Source organism: Tasmannia lanceolata, unplaced genomic scaffold (genome assembly GCF_043159265.1).
Source record: "Tasmannia lanceolata isolate RefF3 unplaced genomic scaffold, GAP_Taslan_0.1 ptg000119l, whole genome shotgun sequence".
Classification (NCBI taxonomy): Eukaryota; Viridiplantae; Streptophyta; class Magnoliopsida; order Canellales; family Winteraceae; genus Tasmannia; species Tasmannia lanceolata.
Window position 1 is genome coordinate 1,380,001 of NW_027518795.1, and position 5,000 is coordinate 1,385,000.

Genomic DNA, 5,000 nt, shown 5'->3' on the forward strand with positions numbered 1-5,000 from the left:
TTTGCCCGGATAGGCACTAGAATGTGCAGATTTTGGGCGTTTTTGCCTGGATAGGCTAAGGAATGGGCATGCTTTGGGCGTTTTTGCCCGGATAGGCACCGGAATGCTTGGCCTTGGCTTGTCCTAGCAAGGCATTGCTGGGTTGGGCTCCCTTGGCCTTTTGGGCGCCTTGGACGATGTCTTGCGAAGACCATGGGCACAAGGCCATGGCATATGGTGAGGAAAGGACCACGGTTGCCAAGGTTAGGCACCGGAATGCTTGGCCTTGGCTTGCCCTAGCAGGGCATTGCTGGGTTGGGCTCCCTTGGCCTTTTGGGCGCCTTGGACGATGTCTTGCGAAGACCATGGGCACAAGGCCATGGCATATGGTGAGGAAAGGACCACGGTTGCCAAGGTTAGGCACCGGAATGCTTGGCCTTGGCTTGCCAAAGCAGGGCATTGCTGGGTTGGGCTCCCTTGGCCTTCCGGGCGCCTTGGACACTGTCTTGGGAAGACCATGGGCACAAGGCCATGGCATATGGTGGGGAATGGACCACGGTTGCCAAGGCTAGGCATATAGAGAGGAATCGCATTTTTGCCCGGATAGGCACCGGAATGCTTGGCCTTGGCTTGCCATAGCAGGGCATTGCTGGGTTGGGCTCCCTTGGCCTTCCGGGGGCCTTGGACGCTGTCTTGGGAAGACCATGGGCACAAGGCCATGGCATATAGTGAGGAATGGACCACGGTTGGCAAGGCTAGGCATATAGAGAGGAATGGACCACGGTTGCCAAGGTTGCGCAAGTTTTGGGCATTTTTTGCCCGGATATGCCCAAGTATGCCCCGATAGGCCCGTTACGCCCCGGTATGAACGCGTATGCCCGGATAGACTCGGTATGCCTTGGGATACATGCGTATGCCCCGATAGGCTTGGTACGCCCCGATATGCGCACGTGTGCCCCAGTAGGGCTCGGTATGCCCCGGTATGTACGCGTGTGCCCCGATAGGCCCGGTATGCCCCGATATGCACACGTGTGCCCCAATAGGGGTCGGTATGCCCCGGTAGGTACGCGTGTGCCCCGTAATGCACGTTTCGCAGATCTCCCCGCATGTCCCGCCCCTATATGTAATACTTACTTACTTACTTTCTTTCTTTCTTGCTTGCTTGCTTGCTTGCAATGGTTGGGAGTGCCCGGCATGCCCCGCTGCAGAGACCAAGGGCGCAATGACTTGGCACCGCGGATGCCGGGACTCCGGCACTTCCCGTGGCACTGATGGTTGGTTCCAAAGACAAAAGGCCGTGCAAGGCCACCGCACCGCGGATGATTTTGCTCGTGCTGGCGCCGTTGTGTGGCCAAAGAACATGCGCGAATGCTCGTGTCGGAAGGGTTGGTGTCCTGGCCCCGCGGGTGTCACGAATGCTCGGTTGCGAAGACCATGGGACCAGAGCCATGGCACGTCGGATGATGGCTCCAGCTGGCGCCCCGGCACTTTCTGTGGCATTGATGCTCGGTTTCAAAGACAAACGTGCGCAGTGCCAGGGGACCGCGGATGACTGCTCGTGCTGGCCCCGTTGGGCGGCATTGATGGTCGGTTGCAAAGAAAATGCGCGATTGCTCGTGTCGGGGCCCGGCAAGCCAAGGCCAAGCGAGCCATGGCACGTCGGATGATGGCTCCAGCTGGCGCCCCGGCACTTTCTGTGGCATTGATGCTCGGTTTCAAAGACAAACGTGCGCAGGGCCAGGGGACCGCGGATGACTGCTCGTGCTGGCCCCGTTGGGCGGCATTGATGGTCGGTTGCAAAGAAAATGCGCGATTGCTCGTGTCGGGGCCTGGCAAGCCAAGGCCAAGCGAGCCATGGCAACGCGGATGATGGCTCGCTAGTGCTGGCGCCGTGCACAGTGGCCTCGCACACTCGCCCTGCACGCTTCCCTTGCACGCAGCCTTGCACACTAGCCTCGCATGCGAGCCTTGCACCCTAGCCATGCAAACTAGCCTTGCACGGTAGCCATGCACACAAGCCGTGCACATTAGCCATGCGCACAAGCCCCGCACACTAGCCTTGCGCACAACCCTTGCACACAAGCCATGCACTCGAGCAATGCACACAAGCCTTGCACTCAAGCAATGCACACAAGCCCTGGACACTAGCCTTGCACACGGGCCTGGCACACAAGCCTTGGGCACTAGCCTTGCGCACTAGCGTTCCACATGAGCCTTGCACACTAGCCTTGGACACTAGCCTTGCACACAGGCCTTGCACACTAGGCATGCTTGGGCGAGCTGATCCCGCATCAAGTCGACGGGTCTAGGCATTCTTGGGCGCAGATCCCGCATCGTCTCGTCGCGTCTGGGCGCAAACACGTCGCGTCTCGTTGCGTCTTCAGAAGTCGTCGCTAACAGCACCTTTGGTTGCCACTGGTGGTTAGGCTGGTTGGTTGCGCAAACCCTATAGGAGGGTGGCATGCTGGTGGGCGTTTTTGCCCGGATAGGCACTAGAATGTGCAGATTTTGGGCGTTTTTGCCTGGATAGGCTAAGGAATGGGCATGCTTTGGGCGTTTTTGCCCGGATAGGCACCGGAATGCTTGGCCTTGGCTTGTCCTAGCAAGGCATTGCTGGGTTGGGCTCCCTTGGCCTTTTGGGCGCCTTGGACGATGTCTTGCGAAGACCATGGGCACAAGGCCATGGCATATGGTGAGGAAAGGACCACGGTTGCCAAGGTTAGGCACCGGAATGCTTGGCCTTGGCTTGCCAAAGCAGGGCATTGCTGGGTTGGGCTCCCTTGGCCTTCCGGGCGCCTTGGACACTGTCTTGGGAAGACCATGGGCACAAGGCCATGGCATATGGTGGGGAATGGACCACGGTTGCCAAGGCTAGGCATATAGAGAGGAATTGCATTTTTGCCCGGATAGGCACCGGAATGCTTGGCCTTGGCTTGCCATAGCAGGGCATTGCTGGGTTGGGCTCCCTTGGCCTTCCGGGGGCCTTGGACGCTGTCTTGGGAAGACCATGGGCACAAGGCCATGGCATATAGTGAGGAATGGACCACGGTTGGCAAGGCTAGGCATATAGAGAGGAATGGACCACGGTTGCCAAGGTTGCGCAAGTTTTGGGCATTTTTTGCCCGGATATGCCCAAGTATGCCCCGATAGGCCCGTTACGCCCCGGTATGAACGCGTATGCCCGGATAGACTCGGTATGCCTTGGGATACATGCGTATGCCCCGATAGGCTTGGTACGCCCCGATATGCGCACGTGTGCCCCAGTAGGGCTCGGTATGCCCCGGTATGTACGCGTGTGCCCCGATAGGCCCGGTATGCCCCGATATGCACACGTGTGCCCCAATAGGGGTCGGTATGCCCCGGTAGGTACGCGTGTGCCCCGTAATGCACGTTTCGCAGATCTCCCCGCATGTCCCGCCCCTATATGTAATACTTACTTACTTACTTACTTTCTTTCTTGCTTGCTTGCTTGCTTGCAATGGTTGGGAGTGCCCGGCATGCCCCGCTGCAGAGACCAAGGGCGCAATGACTTGGCACCGCGGATGCCGGGACTCCGGCACTTCCCGTGGCACTGATGGTTGGTTCCAAAGACAAAAGGCCGTGCAAGGCCACCACACCGCGGATGATTTTGCTCGTGCTGGCGCCGTTGTGTGGCCAAAGAACATGCGCGAATGCTCGTGTCGGAAGGGTTGGTGTCCTGGCCCCGCGGGTGTCACGAATGCTCGGTTGCGAAGACCATGGGACCAGAGCCATGGCACGTCGGATGATGGCTCCAGCTGGCGCCCCGGCACTTTCTGTGGCATTGATGCTCGGTTTCAAAGACAAACGTGCGCAGGGCCAGGGGACCGCGGATGACTGCTCGTGCTGGCCCCGTTGGGCGGCATTGATGGTCGGTTGCAAAGAAAATGCGCGATTGCTCGTGTCGGGGCCTGGCAAGCCAAGGCCAAGCGAGCCATGACAACGCGGATGATGGCTCCAGCTGGCGCCCCGGCACTTTCTGTGGCATTGATGCTCGGTTTCGAAGACAAACGTGCGCAGGGCCAGGGGACCGCGGAGGACTGCTCGTGCTGGCCCCGTTGGGCGGCATTGATGGTGTGTTGCAGAGAGCATGTGCGATTGCAAGTGTCGGCCGGGTTTGGGTTCCCTTGGGCTTTCGGGTGCCTTGGACGCTGTCTTGCGAAGACCATGGGCACAAGGCCCCGTCCTGGCCCCTTGTTCGATTCGCTCTCGTCTTGCGCTTGCTTCCAAGGTCCTCCATGACCTTCCCCATGGCCTTGCTAGATCCCCCCCATGACGCATGACCTCTGTCCGTTGATTGGTTTTGAGTGCACACCATGCCCGGCTTGGCACCGTGTTGTCGCGTGAGTGGCATTTGGATCGTGCATGCTGGTGGGCTACCTGCCAATGCGCACAAGCCTTGCACACTAGCCTTGCGCACGAGCCTTGCACAAAAGCCTTGGACACAAGCCTTGCGCACAAGCCATGCGCACAAGCCTTGGACGCTAGCCTTGCACACAAGCCATGCATACAAGCCTTGCTCACAAGCCTTGGGCACTGGCCCATCGCAGTAGCCTTGCACACAAGCCTTGCGCACTAGCTTTGGGCACGAGCCTTGCGCACTTGCCTTGGGCACTAGCCTTGCACACAACCCTTGGGAACTAGCCTTGCGCACCAGCCTTGCCCACAAGCCTTGCACACCAGCCTTGCACACTAGCCTTGCATACAAGCCTTGCACACTAGCCTTGCACACAGGCCATGCTCACTAGCCTTGGGCACTAGCCTTGCACACAGACCTTGGGCACTAGCCTTGCGCACTAGCCTTGCCCACGAGCCTTGCACACTAGCCTTGCACGCAGGCCTTGCACGCTAGGCATGCTTGGGCCAGCAGCTCCCGCATCAAGTCGGCGGGTGTAGGCACGGTTGGGCGCAGATCCCGCATCGCCTCGTCGCGTCTGGGCGCAAACCCGTCGCGTCTCGTTGCGTCTTCAGAAGTCGTCGCTAACAGCACCTTTGGTTGCCAC